The sequence below is a fragment of the Vulpes vulpes genome, unplaced genomic scaffold (assembly GCF_048418805.1).
Source record: "Vulpes vulpes isolate BD-2025 unplaced genomic scaffold, VulVul3 Bu000000731, whole genome shotgun sequence".
NCBI classification, from domain to species: Eukaryota; Metazoa; Chordata; class Mammalia; order Carnivora; family Canidae; genus Vulpes; species Vulpes vulpes.
The window spans coordinates 307,712-331,795 of record NW_027325685.1 but is presented as its reverse complement, the minus strand read 5'-3'; the positions used below and the strand labels follow the sequence as shown (position 1 = coordinate 331,795).

At 34.6% G+C, this 24,084-nt stretch overlaps 1 long non-coding RNA gene and 2 pseudogenes across 1 annotated transcript in view; 2 read left to right on the top strand and 1 right to left on the bottom strand.

Moving 5' to 3' along the window:
• The first annotated feature begins 10,381 nt into the window (after positions 1-10,381).
• The window catches only part of LOC140596607 (uncharacterized), a 30,880-nt gene continuing 17,177 nt past the window's right edge, over positions 10,382-24,084 (top strand). Inside the window, exons 1-3 of the long non-coding RNA XR_011998508.1 lie at positions 10,382-10,610; positions 13,506-13,599; positions 16,959-17,045. This is a non-coding gene — a long non-coding RNA (uncharacterized lncRNA). The remainder of the gene's footprint in view (positions 10,611-13,505; positions 13,600-16,958; positions 17,046-24,084) is intronic.
• LOC140596611 (large ribosomal subunit protein uL24-like) lies at positions 12,119-12,548 on the bottom strand (annotated as a pseudogene).
• LOC140596613 (mothers against decapentaplegic homolog 2 pseudogene) lies at positions 21,419-22,098 on the top strand (annotated as a pseudogene).

The window sequence follows — 24,084 nt, the reverse complement described above, 5'->3', positions numbered from 1 at the left end:
TAAGTTCTGAATTTTTATTTCAGATAGTAAAATATGTATTTATGTGAAAATAATGGGGCTAAGGTGTGTTGTGAGAGACTTGAGATAATAAATAACTTGAAAGATGTGGAAAATATGTGTATTAGTTTTCCTAGAGCTGCTATACCAAATTCCTGCCTTGAAACAGCGCAAATTTATTCTCTTAGCTTTCAGGAGGCTGTAAGTCTGAAATTACAGTGTTGGTGGAGCCATGCCCTTTCTAAAGGTTCCAAGGGAGGTTATTTTCGTGCGTCGTCCTCAGCTTCTGATGAATTCTGGAAATCTGGCATTCCTTGGTTTATAAAGGCATCATTCTAATCTCTGCCTGCCTTGGTGTTTTTATGTTTTGTGTGTCTTTATGTCTCTCCTCATAAGGGCATAGTTATTTTGGATTTAAAACTCGCCTTTTTGGAGCGCCTGGGAGTCTCAGTTGGTTAAGCCTCTAACTCTCGATTTTGGCTCAGGTCATGATTTCAGATACATGGGATCGAACCCCACATGGAGGCCCTGCATTGAACTCCACACCGGGTTCTGGGGAGCTCTGTGCTCAACAGAGAGTTACCCTGAGATTCTCTCCCTCTTCCTCTCCTCCTCCCCCAACTTGCACTCTCTCTAAAATAAATAAATAAAAACTAAGAAAAATAAATAAATAAAGCTCACCTTAACAAGCAACAATATGAGAAAGAAAGAGAGAGGGAGGGAGGGAGGGAGAGAGAAAGAGAAAATAGAAAAAAAAATGCTGCATAAGGAAAATTGGAGGACAATGTATGAGCCTGTGTAGTTAGAATTGCTTTTTGTTTTTGTTTTTGTTTTTTTTAGTTTGAATTGGTTTTGCTTGATGTTTTGAATAGTTATGGTTTATTACAGAGGAAGGAAGAAGAGATTAGAAATTTCTATCTTAGATGATTCCCAGAGAACAGGAACTTCAGTATTCACTGCTCCTCCCTTAAGTTACGAATAGCATCAATCATCTCTAGGATTCAGAAAATAACTTTATTTATTTATTAATGAGAAAGAGGTAGAGACACAGGCAGAGGGAGAAGCTCCATGCAGGAAGCCTGATGTGGGACTCCATCCCAGGTCTCCAGGATGACGCCCTGGGCTGAAGGTGGTGCTAAACCGCTGAGCCACCCGGGCTGCCCTTAATGTCACTTCATAAAATATTAGATTGGAAGATACCTAGAATTTTGAAGACATTTACAAAATAGAGATTTTAAAAGATACCTCCACTTAGATACAAAAATTATTTCTGTTATTTAATATCTGATATCCTTTTATGGAATATATATATGTTTAGAGTAGTGATGTCAAGCATATTTTAGTGGTTTCTGAATATAAATTTTAAATTTAAGATTGTTTTATGGACATAAATATAATTTCATGTCTTATAAATATTGTTAAAATATGGGAAAATAGATTAACCTTCAAATTTATTTAGTTTGGTTTTACTCTGGTTGTTAAAATCTCCTATTTCAAGATTCTTTTAATATCTTTTAACAGCATATTCATGTTGTAGTAGTCAAATGAAGGAATGACATTTGTAACTAATTTGAAATTCTGATATTTTGTTCTTTATTATAGGTCATTTCCACAACAAAGAAGTTAAGATTTTTAACCATGTGGCATTTTATTTTTTCATCTTCTTATATAAAACAAGTAAGTTAAGGACACTCAACTGATCTTACTTTCATGTTTTAAAAAATATTTCTACTATTATAGTTTTTAATAGATAATAGATAACTTGTATTGTAATATTGTAATATGAAGCCATTCTCTAAACTGTTTGAGATAATGTCTTGAGATAATAGGTTATCATGCAATTAAAAAATAATATAGAGAAATCCCTCGTAACCTTTACCTGTTTCCCCAATAGTATTATCTTGCAAGATTATAGTACAGTATCACAACCAGGTAATAATATTGGGATAAATTAAGATGGAAAATATTTTCATCATCTCAAGGATCTTTTATATCACTCTTTATAACCATAGTCTTCTCTCACACCATCACCCATTCCTTAAATTCTGGCAACCACTAATAAGTATTCCATTTCTAAAATTTTTTTCAGATTGAGAATATTATATAAATGTAATCATATAAAATGAAGCATTTAGGGATTGGCTTCTTTCATTGAGCAGAATTCTGTGGAGATCCATCAGGTTTATAAATGTATCAGTAGCCTGTTCTTATTTTTTTCTGAGTGGTATTCCCTGTTATGGATATAACAAAGTTTGCTTAGCCATTCACCACTTGGAGAACATCTGGGTTGCTTCCAGCTTTTGGCTTTTAAGAATAATACTGCAATAAATATTCTTGTACAGGTTTAGATGGAAACATGAATTTCATTTCCCTGGGATAAATGCCCAGGAGTGTAACTGTGGGACTGTATGATAGTTGCATGTTTAGTTTAAAAAAAAAAAAAAGCCAAACTATTTTCCAGAATGGTTATATTATTTTACATTCCTGCCAGAAATGTATGGGTGATCCAGTTGTCCACATTCTCTCTTGCATTAAGTGCTTTCATTATTTTTTACTTTAGCTATTCTGATAAGCATAGGATGATATTTCATTGTGGTTTAATTTGCATTTCCCTAACAGTTAATAATGTTGCACATCTCTCCAGGTGCTTATTTTCTATCGTATTCTTTTAATTAAATGTCTTTTCACATCTTTTGCCAATTTTCTAATTAGTTTTTTTTCATTGTTGAGTTTGAAGTGTTTCTTATATATTCTAGATCCTAGCATTTTGTTGGATATATGATTTTCAAATATATTTTTCCACTCTGTAAATTGTCTTTCATTCTATTACCAGAATATTTCAAATAGTAAACATTTTTTATTTTAATGCAATTTAATTTATAAGGCTTATCTTTTTATTAATCATACTTTAGATCTCAATTCTAAGAACTTGTTACCTGGCTCTAGATTCTAAAGTTTTCTCTTTATTTATTTATTAGCCTCATACTCTAATAATTTTGCATTTTGTGTTTAAATCTATGATTGACTTTGGGTTAATTTTATATAAGGTGTGATACTTGACTGAGTTGTTTGACCTATGGGTGTCCAGTTATCCCATTTATTGAAAAGACTATCTTTCCTCAATTGAATTGCCTTTTTTACCTTTGTCAAAAATTAACTAAGAATATTGGTGGGATATGTCTGAATTCTTTGTTCTGTTTCATTGATCTATGTTTCTTTCTCTATGTTGTTACCACAAACTCTTGATTACTGTAGTTGAATAACAAGTTTTGAAATTTAGTAGATTGATTTTTTTCCTTTGTACTTATTTTTTTAATGATTTTGCTACACTTATCTCTTTGCCTTTTCATATAGATTTTATGATAAACTTGCCCATATGTACAAAAAAAAGTCTTGCTGGAATTATCCTAGCAATTGTATTAAATCTGCATTAACAATTTGGAGAGAATCAACATTTTTACTATGTTGAGTGTTCCAATCCATGAATAGAGAATGTCTCCCCATTTATTTATATCCTTCATTTCTTACAAGAGCTTCATGTAGTTTGCCACGTACAAGTTGTAAACAGGGTTTATTAGATTTACATTTAAGTATTTCATTTTTTATGTGGTTGTAAATGATACTGGATTTTTTATTGCAATGTGTATATGTTAACTGCTAGCATATATTAATACCATTTTTAAAGATTTAACAGATTTGGGAAACACCAAAGATCATAAACTAGGAAGCTTCAGGCCTTATTCTCCCACCAAAGCATTAAACAAACAACTTGAGACTAGTCGAAATAACTGTACAAGTTCTAGAAGTGTGTCAAAGACCTACAGCAACAACAACAAAAAATGCCCAACCAAGAGAAAGCCATTTAAAATGGTAGTAAATTTTGTGAGATTTCTACTCAGACTTAACTAAACCATTCTCCATGATGGCTTGGCATGGTTTGGAGGAATTGAACCCTGCAGTGTATTAAAAAGATTAGAAACCAAGTAGGATTTATTCCTGGAATGGAAGAATGCCTCAGCATACTAAAATCAGTCAGTATAACACAGTAACAGAATGATGAAAAACAATAGCAAAAATGCCTCATCACCTGAATTGACGTTGGGAAAGCATTTGACAAAATTCAACACTCTTCCAGGATAAAAACAACGAACAAACTAAGAATAGAAGAAAATTACATCAATACCATAAAGGTCATATTTGATAAATTTTCAGCAAACATCTTACTCAATGGTGAAGAGTTGAAATATTTTCCTATAATCCTATAACATCAGCAACAAGACAAGGATACTTGCTTTTGCCACTTTTATTCAATGTAGTATGGGAAACCTTAGCTAGAGAAATTAGTCTATAAAAATAAAGAAAATTTAAATTGGAAAGGGAAAAATTCACACTATCTCTGTATGCAGATGATATGGTCATTTATGTAGAAAACTGTAAAGGCTACATTCACTCACACACTTATTAGAGAAAATTTAGTAAAGTTACAGGATACAAAATCAACTCATAAATAATCAGTTACATTTCTGTACACAAACTATGAAAAATATGAAAATGACATTAGGAAAGCAATTCCATTTACAGTAGCATCAAAAAATAATAAAACATTTAGAATAAAACACTTCATTGGTTAAATGAATTTAACCAAGGAAATAAATAACTTGTGTACAGAAATTACAAATTGTTGTTGAAAAAAGTTAAAGAAGACGCAATCAAGTCGAAAGGCATCCCTTGTTCATTGACTGGTTGACTCAAATTCCATAAGATGTCAATACTACCCAAAGCAATCCATGATTCAGTTGAATAACTACCAAAATTACAATTACATTTTTTTTGCAGAAAAATACCATCCTAAAGTTCATCTGAAGAGTCAAGGGAACCTAAGTAGCTAAAATCACTTTGAATTAAGAAGAACAAAGTTAGATGTCTCACATTTCCTGATTTCACAACCTCCAACAAAACTAGAGTAATTAATAGTACAAGCTAGTGACATATAGATAGATAAATGATAGATAGATGATAGATAGATAGATAGATAGATAGATAGATAGATATACCCCCCCAATGGAATAGAATGGAGATCCCAGAAATTATTCCTTACATATATATTCCAATGATTCTGATAAGTTTTATAACATAATTCTGTGGGGAAAGAACAGTCTTTTCAAGAAATGATTTTGGGAAAATTAGATATCCACATTGAAAAGAATAAAGTTGTACCATATACAATTTTTTAAAAAGATTTTATTTATTCATGAGAGACACAGAGAGTGAGGCAGAGACATAGGCAGAGGGAGATGCAGGCTTCCTGTGAGGAGCCTAATGAGGAACTCCATCCCAGGACTCCGGGATCGTGCCCTGAGCTGAAGGCAGATGCTCAACCACTGAGTCACCCAGGCATCCCACCATATCCAAAAATTAATTTGAAATGGATCAAAGACCTAAATGAAAACACTAATACCATAAAACTCTTACAAGAAAATATGCAGGATACCATCAAGACATTAGACATGGTGATGATTTCTTGGCTATGACACCAAAAGCACAGTCAGCAAAAATAAAAATAAATTGGGCTATGTCAAAAGTAAAAACTTTTGTGCATAATTGTACATTATCAACAGAGTGAAAAGGCAATCCATGGAAGAGAAAAAATTTGCGAATAATATATATGATAAAGATTAATGCCTAGAATATAAAAGAACTCTTATGATGACAAAGAAAAAAGAAAAAAAAAAGAAAACAAAAAGAAAACAAACCCAAATCCCCATTTTAAAATGAGCTAAGCATCTAAATAGATGTTTCTAAAAGAAAAACTAGGGGATCCCTGGGTGGCTCAACGGTTTAGCGCCTGCCTTTGGCCCAGGGTGTGATCCTGGAGTCCCGGGATCAAGTCCCACATCGGGTTCCCTGCATGAAGCCTGCCTCTCTCTCTGTCTCTGTGTCTCTCATGAGTAAATAAATAAAATCTTTAAAGAAAGAAAGAAATAAAAGAAAAACAACAAATGGCCAAAAGCATATGAAATGATGCTCAAAATAACTCATCATTAGGGAAATACAAATCAAAAGCACAAAAAGATACCACTTACCATGCATTAGGATGGTTATTATTAAAACACACACACACAAAAAAAAAAAAACCAGAAAGTAAGCGTTGACTAGAATGTGGAGAAATAGCAACTTTTGTGTATTGTTGATAGGAAGGTAAAGTAGTGCAATTACTAGGGAAAAAATATAGCAATTAATTCCTCAAAACATTAAAACTGAAGTTATACCATGTGATTCAGCAATTCTATATCTGAGTATACCCAAAGGAATTGAAATTAGAGATTCAGACAGGTATTTATGTACCCATCTTTAGAGCAGCATTATTCACATTAACCAAAAAAATGGAAGCACCCCAAGTTGCTTTCATTCACTGATGGTTGGGATAGATATACAATATGTTATACACATGCAATGGGATATCACTCAGCCTTAAAAAGAAAGAATTTTTGGTACATGGTACAACTGGATAAACCTTAAAAAAGTTACGCTAAGAGAAATAAGACAATCATAAATGAATAAATTCTGTATGATTCTACTTGTATGATGTATTAGTCAGGGTTTTCCAGAGAAACAAAACAATGGCATATCCAGTAGGCTGCAGAGCCAGAGAAGAAATGATATTACAGCTCAAATCCCAAAGCAGTCAAAAGGCAGAATTCCCCCTCCCTTGGGGCACCTCAGGCTTTTTTCTCGTAAGGCTTTCCACTGATTGGATGAGAACCACTCATATTATGAAGAGTAATCTGCTTAACTCAAAGTCTAATTATTTAAATGTTAATCTCATTTTTTTTGTTATTTTTTTGTTTTTTTTTTGTTAATCTCATTTTAAAAATACCTTCCTTCATACAAACATTTAGACTGTTGTTTGACTAAATATCTTAGTACTACGTTGTAACCGTGTTGACGCACAAAATTAATTATTCCAAGTTTATCTCTTATCAATTTGGCACCCATATACATTTCTTTAAAGAATACCTAATCTCCAAATAAATACAATAACAAGGTCATACTTTCACCTAACATGATACAACAATCCTGTGTATAAGCAAAACACACTAAGCCTTTCAACAGAAATGAATGAGAAGTCCTTGGGTGATTTTTCACTCTCCCTTGATGTCCTGTAAGATTACAGGATTAATAAATGTTATGAAGTAAAATTAATGATATTTAACAGTATTTAAAGTAAATTTTGCAATATTTAACTGTGAAGTAAAATTAACATCATTTAATGTCATGATGCTAAGTAAAATTGAATACTTAACAATAAATTTAACAATATATATATACTAAATATTTATATACTATAGAGTAGTGGTTCTTTACCTCGTGACATGACCTAAACCTTCATTCTTAAAGGGTATGGGACATAAGTAGTTCTGCCTAAATTGGATTACTCTATTTTTCCATTAACTTTCATCACAGGACATAGTGATACTAATGGGGAGCCTAAGGGATCTCCTGTACCTCTGCATGTCCTTTGTTACCTCCACTGTGGGGTTGCAGTTCATTTTCCCAGTGTTAGTCAATGTCGCACACCCCAGCCAGCATTAGTAACTCTCTCCTTTGCTTGTTGATTCAGAGTTATAAGGAACCCAAAGTGACCAGGTAGCAGTCGTACCTTCCAGTTCAATAGAATCACTATGTCTCCTACTATAAATAGGCTTCCATTTGAAACTGAGGTGTCTAGGCTAGCAGAGTATAAGACATGAAAACAGAAAGAAAGATTTTTCCTAGGGCATTCCTAGCATAAGACAAGTAATGCCACTCCCATTTCTACTCCTTTTCTCCTATGAATCTTGAATATTGGAGAAACAGCGCTGTATATCAGAAGCTTATTCGGAACATTTACCAGCTCCTGGAGAACCTTGCCCCAGCCTTGCAAGATGTTGCCATCTATCTGGTACTATATTGAACCCCGAAGAGGCCATTCCACACTTCTATGGAGTCAGCTGCTTCAGGATGGTGGGGAACATCATAAGACCAACCAGTTTCATGAGCATTGGCCCCTTGCTGCAGTTCATTTTCTCTGAACAATTTCCTGATCAGAAGCAATGTTGAGTGGAATACCATAATAATGGATAAGGAATTCTGCAAATCCACAGATAGTAGGTTTTGTAGAAGCATTGTATGCAGGGAAAAAATGTTCAGTTAGAACAAAATGCTGCCCCTTCTGTGATGGAAGCAGTCCAATGTAATCAACCTGTATAGCTTCTTGAATCTATAGCTTTATGTCTTTTGTCAAAATGGGAAGTTCTTAACCATTATTTCCTCAAATACATTCATTTATTTTTATCCCCACCATCTTTTTCTCTAATGGGATGAATGTTATTTTTTGTTGTTGCTGTAATTGCATGGGATTCTAGTCTGTTTTTTAAAATTCATTTTTCTCTTTTGCTCACATTGGTTAATTTCTATTTTTCTGTATTCCTGCTTATTGATTACTTCCTTTTATTTTTTGCTGAAGTTTTCTATTTTTATATTTGTTTCAAAGATGTTCATAATTACTCATTGAAGCACTTTCGTTGTGACTGGTTTAAAATAATGGTCACATAATTCTGCCATTATTGTCATCTTGATGATGGCATCTATTGATTATCTTTTGCATTCATTTTGAGATCTTGTTTCTTGATATAACAGGTTATTTCTCACTGAAACCAGCACATTTTGGGTATCAGAAGACCGGGTCTTCTCTAAACTTTTTGTATTAGCTAGCTATTTGACACAAGTTCACCTGGAGGAAGCTGAAATTATTTTGATATTTCCAGGTAGACATAGATGTCTAGATTCACTGCTATACTTAAGGCAATAGATCTTTTCATTGCCATTTGGCAGGAATTGGCTTTCTGGCTTAGTGTGTATTCTCTAGTGATACCACAATAGGGTTGTACTTGTAATCTCTAAGTGATGGTCAAAGACTAGACTCTGTGCTTTCTCTGATACCACCCTGGTGGGAGTGTTCAGGAATGTTCAGTTATCTCATTATACTCTTGTGGAGATGTAATTTTAGTTTTTCTCCTTTATGAAAGACCTTTTAGCTTTTTTTAATATATATTTTATTTATTTATCCATGAGAGACAGAGAGAGAGAGAGAGGCAGAGACACAGGCAGAGGTAGAAGCAGGCTCCATGCAGAGAGCCTGACCTGGGACTCGATCCTGGGTCTCCAGGATCATGCCCTGGGCTGAAGGTTGCACTAAACTGCTGAACCACACGGGCTGCCCAAAAGATCTGTTTTAAGAGAGAAAAAAAAAGAGCATGCCTGAAGAACATCAAAGTGATTGTTAAGTGCTTTTTTACAGATAGGTATAGAATTTGGAGAAGTTTTCAGCAATAACATCTCAGAATCAATAGCATTCATTAAGGTGTTTGAGCTTTGACATTTTAAAGTTTTTTTTTTTCCTCTTTAAGTAATCTCTCTGCCAAACATGGGGCTTGAATTCACAACCCTGTGATCAAGAGGCAAATGCTCTACCACCTGACCAGCCAGGCACCCCCTACACTTTTACATTTTATTTTAGTTCTAAGGATTTATTTATTTATTTGAGAGAGAGAGAGAGCGAGAGAGAGAGCTCACATGTGGGCATGGGAGGAGTAATGGACAAAGGGAGTAAGAGAATTTCCAGCAAACTCCCCACTAAGTGAAGAGTGGGACTCAAGGCCCAGTCTTACCATCCTGATATCATGACCTTGAGATCATGACCTGACCTGAAGTCAAGAGTTGGATGCTTAGCTGACTGAGCCACCCAGGCACCCCAAACTTTAACATTTTAAAGTTTATTGTTTTAGGGAAGGAGATATATATATATATATATATATATATATATATATATAGAGAGAGAGAGAGAGAGAGAGAGAGAGAGAGAGCGCTGTGTGGGTGAAGGAGGGGAGCAGAGGGAGAGGGAAAGAAAATACAAGCAGACTCCACGCTGAGTGTAGAGCCCAACTCGGGGCTTGATCCACCCAACTCTGAGACCATGACCTGAGCCCAAATCAAGAGATACTCAACTGACTGTTGGATTTGAAGAAAGCATTTCTGTCCAGAATCTGTGCCATTAACCTTTACATTCAAATACCTCTAAAAATTTGCTATATATTAATCAGTATGTTAAAAATTACTGCTTTTTTAAATCATATATTCTCACTCTTTAATGTTTTACAGTGAAAATCCTATGAGATTGTTAAGTCTTACCAAGTCAACTTTTCCACAGAAGCTTCCATGGTCTAAATTTAAAGTAATGTCTCCGTTGCTGATAGGTTAACACATTATTGTGATAAAATTTTACCTTATTATTAATATTCTATTTTGCCTTTATTGTATGTATTTTTAGATTCTATAAACTATATGATATTATTTTAAGTGAAAATTCTCTTTTTTAAAATATTTTTATTTTTTTATTCATGAGAGACAGCGAGAGAGAGGCAGAGACACAGGCAGAGGGACAAGCAGGCTCCATGCAGGCAGCCCAATGTGGGACTTGATCCCAGGACTCCAGGATCACACCCTGAGCCGAAAGGCAGACGCTTAACTGCTGAACCACCCGGGCATCCTTTAAGTAAAAATTCTTAATGTTGGTAAGAATGCAACTAACTCGATGATGGGATTATAAATTGGTTAAGTTACTAGGAAAAAAAATCATTTTAACAAAATTCATAGAACCTCCAAATGTGTTATACCCTTTATACTGCTAATTTTAAATTTTGGTAATATTTCTAATCCTATTCTGGAATATAATCACAAGGAAATGGGAAGTACAGAAGAATTTATACATAACCTATACATTATAGTATCATTTCTAATAGTGGAAAATTGAAAACAATCAGAATATTAAGCTAAAAAGAAAGAACTAAGTTACTCCTCATTTTTGTTACTATTCTGTCATTAAAAACATTGATAACAGAGATCATTAATATCATGAGAAATTAACAATGCTTTCTAAGTAAAGTTATGCAAGATGTTTATGAGAGGTACTCAATATGTTTTCAACTGTCAAAAATATTTTAGAACAATTATTAAAAGTCAAAATCATTAATCAATTGTGTTTTCATCACGATTAGCTCATGACTTGAATATTGACTTGATTTTTTCCAGATGAGGTGGCTTGCTTTTTCCATGTAGTTGCATGCTATAGTATTTATTGAAATTTTTAAAGCATCGCTTAGCCCTCTTTTATTTATTTATTTATTATTTATTTATTTATTTATTTATTTATTTATTTATTATTTATTTAAGTCCTCTTTTAAACAACATATGTGATACTGGGAGTAGGAGATGAATCTACGTTTTTTTCTTTTTTTTGATATCTTCAGTTCCCAATAAGAATTGGTCATACAAAAGTTGTTGAATGAATATACTTTGAATGAAGTTAATTTAGTTATTTGCTATAAGACTTCATTGAAGAGATACCTATGGGCTGCTTCAGCCTTCTAGAAAATGTTAAACCTCTCATGATAACTAGTCTAACAACCACCAATAATAGAATGAAAGATTTCATTATAGCCAATTATTAGTTCCTTTTCCTTTTCACAACATACATTCTGCCCATACTTATCAAAGGGCAACTATCAGATGTACATCTCTCAACACTTCCTTAACCTAATGGTAAGCACAAAATACATGCCAAAGTAAAATGTAGGTCACAGTTGATGCTTCAAAATGTGTCTTAGAATATTAGAAAAACACATACTTCTGAAACCATGAAAAAAAAATTAAGGAGAAACATTTTCATCACTTCAGATGTTTATTCTTAATTCTCTGTACATAAAAAGGACACAAATATATTCCTTATAATAAACTTTGTCCCTCCCTCATCTATTTTCGGAAAATCTATTCCATTTCTTAAAAATCTGATATAGTTTTAACCATCTGGGCCTGATATTTTCTTTGTGGGAATAATTTATGACTTTAAAAAAAATCTGTCTCTTCAGATGTTCTATTTCTTTAATTTTGGGTGTTTACTGGGAATTATCTATCCTATTCAGGTTATTGAACTTATTTGCAAAAAGGTGTTTATAATATTTTTCACTTTATCCTTTTTTTTTTTTCATTTTTTACGTTTTGTATTTAAAGTCATATATAAGATTACTTTATTCCTGCATCTTCTCAATTGTTTCTTCCTTATATTTGCCCTTTTCCTTTCCTACTTTGCAAGATTTGGCTTTATGTTCAAGGAACATTTTGTGGGTTTTGTCCAGTTTTAGTCTAGTGATAACCACCTTGCCAGGGTGAACGCTCACGCGGGCAGTTGTGCCAACTGCCGTCTCTCCTGTGCTTGTTCAATGTAGAAGATGTATTTTTTCCTATAAACCCGGGGTACTCTACCAGTTTGCTGATTTGTAGTGTCCTCATACAACCTATACTTCATCTTCCTTTTGGATGGGCATAGATCCAACATTGTACTTCTATCTCAGCTCTTCAGAAAGAGAGGAAGACAATCTTCCTGTGATATTGGGAAGACTTAAATATCTTTTACAGTTCGTGCTGTCAGAAGTGACAAAGGGATTAAACATCATTTTGGCTACTGGTTTTTCAGCAATGGTTGCAAAAGGGAAGAGCTTGCTTTATTCTTTAAATGTCTTTAAGGTCTATGATAATATCTATCCCCTCTTTATTTCCTATTTTCTTTTTACTCTCTTTGTTTATTGTTGAGTCTCTATCAAGTCATTTAATTTTTAAAAACTTTTCAAAGTACCAAAAATTTTGTTCTTCTGCATTTCCTCCAACACTTGGTATGGTCCATCTTTTTAATTTTTGCCACTCAAATGAATGGTAATAATTAATTGCACTGAGCGTTTTTTTTTTGTATGTTTGATTGCAATCCATATATCTTAAAACCGCAAGTAATGTTTAACAAGAAGATAGCAGTACACAAGCATGTTGATTTAATTAGAAGAAATTATTTACCAAAATAAGATAGATATTAAATACAGAAATATTAAAAGTTCTCAACCAAAGCAGTCAATTGTATTACTTAGAGAAACAGAAAATGATGGGGAAAAAAACAGAGAGAAATATTGGATATATAATAGATTTATTACTTTGTTGAAGTGCTAAAGGGAGGCTGCCTAAGTTACCTTAATATAATTTACCTTGATATTTGTGTATATGTATATGCTAAAATGTGTTTTATTAATAACTCACATTAATAATAGTCATTTGCATGACTAATCTATTATGTTTTATCTTCTATCTGGAATAGTTCACCTGTGAAACCTTGCTATAATGAGACTCTGCTGACACTGTTGTTTTGTTTTGTTTTGTTTTCCATTTCATTTCCAGGTAGTTTCTTGTTCATCTTTTTATTTATTAACTACTTCCCTAAGAACCTAAATTCATTTATTCCTAAAATATTAGACTTTCTACAACTGAAATAAACTCTAAGTGGTTGTAACTTAAGAACTTAAGTTCTTATAATTTTTTTGTACAAGATTTTAATGTTAATGTTAATTATGGTATTTATTTTTCCATAGGCCAACATTGATTTCACCCCAGCCACTTTTCAAATTTCACCTTAAAACAGGCCTTTTCAGGAACACTGACAACTGCATGCCCTGTGGAGATGAGGTAAGTCTCAGGAATTCATAAAACGTGGCTTCATATCTGAACTGTGCTTCTGAGCCACTTGAAAAGGATAAGCAACTGATGGGCCATGTGCCTTGTTGATAGCAGACTTACTTGGTTTCCTGTTGTTCCCCACTAAGCTCTTAAGTCTCATTATTCTGAAGGATTGTGGAGAGGGATTAAGTATGCCTGAGGGAGGCAGTGGTAAATTAGAGGGCAAAAATAGAAAAATCTTATATTTTTGCACTATTGGTGCTTGATATTTCCGGAATATTGATGAATTTTTCAAATTTATTGACTAATGATTATCTTTCCTTAGGTCTTTAGCCTTATCCCTTCATGATACATTTTCTCATTTGGTTCACTGTTCAATTTCTAGGATGTCCAGTGACCTAATTAAATCTTAGACAATAGGCTATTTTCTCCTTCCTCTAAAATACAATTGTATATTGATATTAATAGTTCATCTATTACTTTCTGGAATAACACAAAATAAACCTGGACTTCTATTCATGTAGAACATCTTAAGTGATACCAATGCAGTGATCAAATTGCCCTCTAGGTCTTCTTTTCAGACTAAATATGACCTGTTTCTTCAAATTTTCTTAACCCAGCATGATTTCCTGCAATTAGGTCACCCTTTCTGAGAGTATTCCACTTAGTCACTGTCCCTTCCAAAATATATATGAAGGGTGCCCTTCTCTCCATATCTTTACCAATGTTTGTTATCTCTTGCCTTTTGATGACAATAATCTCAATAGGTTTGAGGTATTGTCTCATTGTGGTTTTGATTTGCATTTCCCTGGTCATTAGTCATACTGAGCATCTATTCAATTCCTCTGCCCATTTTTAAACAAGACTTTTTTTTTATTGACTTGTATGAATTCATTATATATTTTGGATATTAATCCTTTATTAGATATTTGATTTCCAAATATTTCTATTTCATAGTTTTCTTTTTATTTTGTTGTTTCTTTTGCTATGTAGAAGTATTTTAGTTTGATGTGTACTGCATATTGATTTTTGCTCTTGTTGTTTGTACTTTGGTGTCATGTGAAAAAAAAAATATTGCAAAGACCAATGTAAAGGAGATTTTTTCATTTTTTTCCCCTCTAGGAATTATATGTTTTCAGGTTTTATGTTTAAGTGTTTAACCCATTTTGGATTAATTTTCTGAGTGATATTAAATAGGAGTCCAATATCACTTTTCTATAAGTGGATATCCAGTTTCCAAACACCATTTGGTGAGACTGTCCTTTCCCTATTTAATATTCTTGGCTTTCTTGTCAAATAGTTTACCATTATTCATTATCTCCCACATAAGGAAATAACTTCAGTGTTCATCAATAGATGAATGAATAAAGACGCACACAATGAACTATTATTCAGCCATGAGAAAGAAGGAAATTCTACCATTTGCAAGAACATGGATGGTACTTGAGAACATTATGCAAAATGAAATAAATTAGGCAAGAAAAACAACTATTGTATGATATTACTTTTGTGTGATCTTAAGAGTTGAACTCATGGAAATAGAATAGAATGGTGGTTATCAGGGGCTGGAGGAGCATGATTGAAGAAGTGGGGAGATGTTGGTCAAAGGGTACAGACTCCCAGTTATAAAAGAATAAGTTCTGGGGATGTAATTCACAGTATTGAATTGACTGTGACTATAATTAATATTATTAGGTTACATACTTGAAAGTTGCTGAGAGAGTAGACCTTAAATGTTCTTACCACAAAAAAGAAATGGTAATTCTGTGATGAGATGGAGGTAAAGGTAAGATAATAATCATTCTGCAATTACATAAGGGTATCAAATTAACAAGTTGTACATCACTTATAAAATATGTCAATTAAAAAAAGATATATGTCAATTATAGCTCAAATGAAGTGGGGGAAAATTATATATGAACTATTCAAGAAATACTTCAGATAAGTTCTTCAAAATACCAAGTAAAAAGAATACATATGGGGATACAGCACCACCAAGCAGTTGGTTTATTGGAATTAAACAATCAAAAAAGATACTTAAGGATTGAGACATTTGACAGGCTTATTGATTCTTAAAAGCAGTGCATTTCTGAGAAAAGTAGCCTCAGTAAGGCTTTTCAGTATCTGAGAGTGCTCCATTAAGAAAGTGGGAGATGCTGCTCACCAGCCCGCCCCAGACTGGGGACAGGTCTCAGTGAGGACCCTGCCCATGCTCAGAGGCTCTGCCCTCTGGCTCCAGGGTGGCGCTTCCTGGGAGAGGGGTGGGTTGGGGCTGGATAGCGTCCAAGCACCTGCTAAAGCCCGAGCCCAACCCAGCTGCGCCCCGTCTGACCAAAGCTCTAATAAAAACACTTCCACCCCCCCCCAAAAAAAAATAAAGTGGGAGATGAACTAAAACTTCAAAGATGAATAGGTTTTCATAATGACTTACAGTGGTACTCAGTAATAAGGAACTATATTTCAAATAAAATAATCCTACTCAATGTCCCTTCTGTTTGATGTTTGTACAAGTGAAAAGGGAGGAGAGTCTGAATTGGCATGTGGCAGCACAGCAGGTGCTAAACAAACACAACACATTGTGCTCTTGTATGAAATATCTTGAAGAAAACACCTTCTCCTACTTTCCATATGCATACAAATGTATTAAATATGGACTCCCTACCTATACAATATAATAAATTAAGTCCCACATTTTAAGTATATACAAGTATAGGTATGCATAATTTATACTTTCATGTATAGGTTTATATTTTTAATAAAATGATCAGTGTGGAATTTCACATGCTTGTATGAAATTTTATAGTGGGTTTTATGATAGTTAAGTAATTAGTCAAATAAATCTTCCTCAAAATTATTGTACACTGTAAAGTTTCCTGTGATATAAAAAATAAAATGTTAATGATCCATGAATTTTCAAAGAACAAATGCAGCATACACATTATATTAAAATGCTAGCACTTTTATTTAAAAAAAAATCAGTGAGTCCAAGGAAACCTAATGACAAAATATAAAAATAGTTTTTATTATTCTAGAATCGGGACAATAGTATCAGATACGTAACATATTGGCTAAGTGATAATGATACTCTTAGGCTTGTTATTTAGGAAAACTTGCAAAGTAAGGAATATACTACATATTAATGCAAGCAGTCATCTTTTGTCTATAGTAATGTTCTTGAAAGGTTGAATTATTTGCGTGGAAACTATCAGGACAATTCAAGAAAATTATTTGAATTATTTCAATGAATGAATGTTGGAGTTTATTTTAAGATACTTACTGCTTGCAGCATTTGGAGGATTTCATATCTCTGGAATATAAAGAAAGTTATGGCATTTTTTGTCATTTATTGTTACTTCATGTGTGCACAGATTTCCAGAAGGAAAAGACCAAAATCTGGTCAAATGGTTGAAAATGATGAGCAAGAGTGAAAGTACATCCTCATCATCTCAAAGAGAGTAAGTCTTTTTTAAACTGACAATTAGGCAATCTGAACTTCATATACTCCATGGGGAAACTGACAATTTCTTGATTGATGAGGAGGAGTTGGTGACATAGAAATAACTGTTGCCAAGTTCTGGCCAATAATTCCAATATATTTCTTTCATTCTTAATAAAATTTCAAAACCTGAGATGTTGTAATAAAGTAATTGTAGCATGGTTCTTGGATGATGGAAAGAACTTGAGTGAATATCCTTTATTTTTTTTTTTAATTATTTATGATAGGCACACAGTGAGAGAGAGAGAGAGAGAGAGGCAGAGACATAGGCAGAGGGAGAAGCAGGCTCCATGCACCGGGAGCCCGATGTGGGATTCGATCCCGGGTCTCCAGGATCGCGCCCTGGGCCAAAGGCAGGCGCCAAACCGCTGCGCCACCCAGGGATCCCAATATCCTTTAATAAGTGTTTTTTCTTGCCAGATTTTTAAAATAGTGTTTTTAATATATATATATGCGCTTGCTGATAAGAAAAATGCTAAATTTATTCATCCTTTAATAGTTTACGTATTGACTCATTCCCCTCTCTACTACCACCCAATAGTTAACTTTTAGCAGTCTGTTAGTCATTAGTAATATTTTCAGTAAATTAAATCTATCTATAATTAATTTTTTTTCAGTTGAATTATTTTGATGTTTCAATTTCCCCCTTCAAGATTTTAGCCAAGTGTATTTGATGTATTTCACTGTATTTCACTGTTCCTGTGTTTTTAAAACAAGCACTAATGAGAAATTAAAAGTAGCTGTAAACACTCAGACTCAATTTTCTCAGTCACTGAATTCAGCGCAGTTAAAGCTAACAAATAGTTTATTATATTGTGGTCAACATTATGGTAGAATATTCTCATTGATGGATATAAATTTAGCATATTCCCCCACTAACATTTTTGTTATGTTCCAAAAGCTGCCTGCAAAGAAGTTTAGCACTTTAAAATGCAGATTTTTAAAATTCCTCTTATAAACAATACCTTACAAGTGATTAATTGTCGAAGCAAGTTCACAAATACTATTTACCATAATGTCATAGAGAAATATATTGACTGCAACATTTCTATTGTTAGTAACCACAACTCATAACCTAGTTTCTATGGAAAGTATATTCAAAATTCCGTCAGGAAATGCAGGTCTATTTTCCCCAAGTAAGCAATGGGAATGGCAACTCCTGGGGTTGTTTTAGCATTAGGAAAGAGATTCCAGAACAGGCTTCCACAAGGTGACGTCTTTAGATGAAAAGATATTGGACAGCAGAGTATTGGGGTTGCAAGAAGTATGGCTCATTTAGTGTAAAAACACACACACAAAAAAACTCTAAATGAGAATTCTTAAGTGTTATTGTATATTGACATCTTCTGTTGCTCTCTGGCTGCCTAGAAACTGTTGGGTCAGCCTTTTACAGAGAGAGCCTCACATTCCAAAATATTTACTCCAAATTACTATCATAAAAACTTGCATTCTTCCAGAGAAGATGCTTTAGGATAATGTTTTGAGAAGAGACTGGTAAAAGAAATTCACAAACATATTTGAGGGCTAATAGTCTAATCTTGTCTTTCACACACTTTAGTCTGTATCTGAATGATAATTTCACAGTGGAGTTTTTGTACTTATAAAAGGACTTCCGTTAGCACCACTAAAAAAAACTGTAGCATTAATATATGTAGCTCAGTTATGTACAAAGGCCATTATAATCCTAAAGTAATATAGGGTGATGCCTTGTAAAATAAAGAATGAGAGAGAATTCAACACTACTATCTTAATGGTCATTGATAAAAATCTATGTCTTGAAACCTAATGCCTTTAGTTATAGAAGGGCATGATATTTTGGTTATCTTGAATAAGAATACAATCAATTACAAAAATGGTAGAAACGAAACTGCTTGTGTTTATTTTCTGAACAAGATGACGGAACTGATAAAGATTTATTTAGTTTAATATATTTATAACATGTAATATTACTGACATTAAGTATTTAATTTTTTTTATAATGCCTCTGCATGTAGAATTTTACCATATCTTCCAGGTTTGGGAGGATGGGTAATATCTTTGATTCATTTAATAATCATTTTGAGTTTCTTTATGAATTCACTTATTGTGTGTATATCTGTTAATATACAGTATTTTAGCATCAACTTTAATAACTACTTTCCTAGATAATGGTAAGAAATATTTCTTATTTTCTTACACTATTTATAAAATAAGAGCTAATATTTATATAGTGCTTAACATGCTCCTGGCACTGCTCTATGTTCTTTAACATATAAATGTATGAAATCTTTATAGCAATCCTATGTGATATTACTATCTCCATTTAATAAATGAGAAAACTGAGGTACACTATTTAAGTAACTTGGTCACGACTACACAGCTAGTAAATGTAGAGAGTATTATGTAATTTATCTATTTTTACCAAAGATATTTTCCAGTGTTTAGGCATAGGAAAATATTCAGGATGCTTTTAAAGTCATCTACCTTGAGAAGGTAGTCTATCTGGAGGGATGGTGTTCTTAAATACCAAAACACAGGGGTGCCTAGTTGGCTCAGTCACTTTAGTATCTGGTGTACCTTCAGCTCAGGTCATGATCCTGGGGTCCTGGGCTCCAGTCCTACATCAGGCTCCCTGCTCACTGGGAATGTCTGCTTCCCCCTCTCCCTCTGACCCTCCCCTCTGCTATGCTCTCGCTCTTTCTCTCTAAAATGAATAAAATAAAAAATATTTTAAAAATACCTAAACACAGAGAAAACAAATATGTAATCACAATGTTTTTCAGTGTTCTGTGGTCAATTACATGACATGGAACAAATAAGAGACACGTGGTAATTTAGTAAGCATGGCATTGCTGAATATTTTCAAGGAAGGGGAATTATAATTTGAATGAAGTGTGGAGAATGACTTGTCAGGCAATAGTGATAACTTGCAGAAATTCAGAGAATTAATGATAGCAAGATGAAATTAGTGGCAAGTAGCAACAGAAAAATTAGGGAGCGTTTGGAAACTAGAATGCACATGTAGTTTGTAAGATATTGGCACGAGGTAGGAAATGGGGCACTGAATAATTATACATAGACTTCTGGGCTAGGTGTTAGGGTAGTTGCTGTTGATAATCATTCATTTAGACAAAGTGAAAGGAAAAAGCACCAGCACTGGCAAATTTGGGCTGGAGGATAAATGACTTCAGATATGGACATACTGATTTGAGTTATAATGTAGGAGATTTTGTATATGTGATGGTATAGGGACAAGTTGGATTCTGCTCTGATTATTATACTATAATTAGATTTTTAATGGAATTAGAATTTTTAAAAAATCTGAATTCGGGGATCCCTGGGTGGCGCAGCGGTTTGGCGCCTGCCTTTGGCCCAGGGCGCGATCCTGGAGACCCGGGATCGAGTCCCACGTCGGGCTTCCGGTGCATGGAGCCTGCTTCTCCCTCTGCCTGTGTCTCTGCCTCTCTCTCTCTCAATCTCTCTGTGACTATCATAAATAAATAAAAAAATTAAAAAAAAATAAAAAATCTGAATTCAAATCAGAGTAGTATAGAGTTGATTTTTACAAAAGTTCTTAGATTTATGTGACAAAATGGTGATTTATTGATTGTGTACTTCAAAGAAATTTTGTTTTATAATATTTAAAAATGATTGTCTAATGTCTGACATTTTAAAAAATAAATTTTGCATTAGAGCCTCTGTGAAACTTTCTTTTGCTCAGGGTTTGGGTTTGTCTGGTCCTCAGGGCACTCCATGGGGTTGCCCCCAAATCTCCTCAACAGGTGAGCAAGTGTCCACTCCTGGCTTGACTACAAAAGGTGGACCAGGGCAGCAGCCCTCAACAGGCCTCTATCTATAGTGCAGACAAGAGACCATGGAAGGGACCTTGGGCCAAGACATTGAAGGACAGATGCTCAGCAGCACTTTAGGTTAGATAAAGAAGGATATTTCCTTAGTGTGGATTGCTGCCTTTAGTAAAAACATGTCCATTTGCCATTCACTCCACCAGTTGTGAAGAGACTGCTGGGATAGAAGACATCATGTGGATGAGCAGGTAGGAGAACAGAATGGAAAAACAAAGTGGTTTGAGAAAGCAGTTAAATGTCTGGCAGAGAAACTAAAGAAAACAGGACAATTAGATAAGCTTGAGAAAGCCATCACCACTCAAAAGTGTAATACTAAATGTCTTACCATACCAAGCACTTGCTCTGAAATTCAGAAACTGAGGACACCCATTGTGAGAGATCAGTGGGATAAGACAGGCCTTCACAGCTTCTTTGAGCAAACCAGGTCTCCTGATGGTTGTCTTCAAGTATCCCATTGAAAAGGACAGCAGCATTTATGTGTCGCTGACCGTGGTACTGGCCTGATCTTCACAGGCATCATGAAACCAAAGCAATTGTAAACTGTGAATGTGCTTTTAATCTTTAAAAAGATCTGAAGTATGTTTACACTTTACTATTACCAGAGATTTGAGACACAAGTTTTGCTTCCAGTATTGAAATCCTAATAGAACTGTCACCTCTAGATGATTATACCTGCTCCATTCCTGGAAATACTAATTTCCCAGTGAGAACCGAGCCACAGAGTAATTACACCCCAGAAACTCCATCTCCTGGATGTATCATGGAAATTGGAAAAAACATGATCAACAGATGAACGGATATAGGATCTCCAGCAGAACTATCTCCTACTACTTTTTCTGTGTTAACCATAGTTTGAATTTGCAGCCAGTTACTCATTTAGGTGTTCAGTAGCATATTATGAATTAAACCGGAGGGTTGGAGAGAATTTTCAGGCATCACTGCTCTCACTCAGTGTAGATGGCTTCACAGATCCATCAAACCCAGAAAGGTTCTGCATAGGGTTATTCTCTAATATCAACCAAAATGTGACTGTAGAAATGACAAGAAGACATATAGGAAGAGGAGTGTGCTTATATTAGATAGGTGGGGAATTTTTCACCGAGTGCCTAAAGTGATGCTGTAGTCGTTTGCAGAGCCCCAAGTATCCTCAGAGATAGAGCTAGCACCCTGCAACAGCATAAAATTCCACCAGGCTGCAGTCTGAAGATCTTCACTAACCAGGAATTTGCTGCTCTTCCCGCAGTGTGCTAATCAGAGTTGTGAAGCTGTGGATCAACTAGGATGTGCATCCTAAGAATGAGCTTTGTGAAATACTAGGAAGCAGAATACAGAAGGCACATGGTAACGAACACTCACCAGATTGTGTTTGGGAATGACTGCATGAGAAGGTTTCCAGAAGGAACTGTCCTCTACAAAGATGCCATGAATGTGATGGTTCAGAGGGAGACTTTATCTTATGCAAGGTCAGGCTGTAAACAGTATGGATTCCTCCTTTTGTCCCTTGAGAAAGGGCGGCCTAGCCTCAGATAATATGTAAACAACCTCTAAAGTAGATTGGGATGAAAAACAGAGGGCGTGCTTTGTCTGCTTTTGCCTGAGAACTGAATAAATGCAGCCTGCTAGGGCAAGAGCTTGCCCTTAGCCCTAGAGGCTTTGGGCCCCCACTGTGTGTTCATTCATTCATAGCCAAGCAGCACCAAAGGGATTGAACTTCATCTGAATGGACCTCTACAGTGGTTGGACAAAGTATTAGCTCACATATGATCCCTTTGTTACAGAGAACTTGGTTCTTGTCTCACAGAGTCAAAGAACGAATCTTGAGGACACAGGAGCGTGAGTAAAGTATAGAAGCTTATTAAGTAAAGATACAGAGAAAGCTCTTAGGAGTGAGAGGGGTCCCCACAATGTTGCCACTGAGGGCTTGTAGGGTTGGTCTTTTACTGAAAGCCTGATCAGGGAACCTAAATCCTTTTAAAATATCCGTTGATATCACCATTGAGTAAGGACTAGTGATAACATCGTTAATGGCTTCTTCCTTTTTAGAGTCTGATGATTTTTTTGGTTACAGTAGGTGTTAGAACAAGACACCCTCCTCACCCACACCTTAGGGCAGTGTGGTCTGGCTTGTTCTCTTATCTCTGGTTTCCAGACACCTCAGCATTTTGGGGATTTTTGTGAGCCTGCTTCCATGGCTGCCTACCTAGCCCTGCCTAGCCTCATCTGTCCCTAACTTACCTTCAGGTGTGTTGCTTAAGCATGTCATCAAGCTTTGTTGCCAATCAAGTCCCATCAAAAGGCTAAATGTAACAACTCTTTTGTCATAGTGTTTGTCATAGCCCCGTGGGCTGTTTACTGTCTAAAAACTTAAAAGAGGAAAAAACACTTAAAGTCCCACCAATTGAAGTACCTTGTAGAATAGGTTTTCTGCGTTTGAATATTAAATGGGAAAATTCGTTTCTGGAAATACTTTCTTGTACAGGAGGAAGAGGAGATTTTAAAGACACGCTGATGTCTTCTTGGGCATTGTGGAGGCTGAGAAAATTAAGGCCATTTCACCTCAAGTTCAGCATTAGCACAAGTACAGACATCTCAGCCCCCCCACCCTCACCCCCACTCCCCGTGCTTAATGCCCTTGAAAGCCCCATATCAGAATGTAAACAGACTTGAGAAATTCCTCCACCCCTTCTGGAGGTCCCCTAGACCAGCCGATAAAACTAAGCTGGAAACCACCTTGGGGTCCAAGTCCCTGCTCCGTTGTGTTGGGTGTACTTGGACCCAAGCTTGAGCTTGTAAATAAACGCTCGTGTACTTGCATCGGTGTGGGATCCTCGGTGGTTTCTTGGATTCGCAATCTTGGGCACAACACCTTTTACCAAAAATAATTTTTTTTTTGGAGGGGGCAGATAAAAATAAAATAATAAAATAAAATAAAATAAATAAAATAAAATAAAATAAAATAAAATAAAATAAAATAAAATAAAATAAAATAATAAAATAAAATAAAATAAAATAAAATAAAACAAAATAAAATAATAACATCTTCCAACAAGAGAATTCTATCAGTCTTCAAGCAAAACAAAAACACTAATCTATTAATCTATTATAGTAATCTATTTACTGTGTTAAGTGGTCACACTTGTAAAAAATAATAAT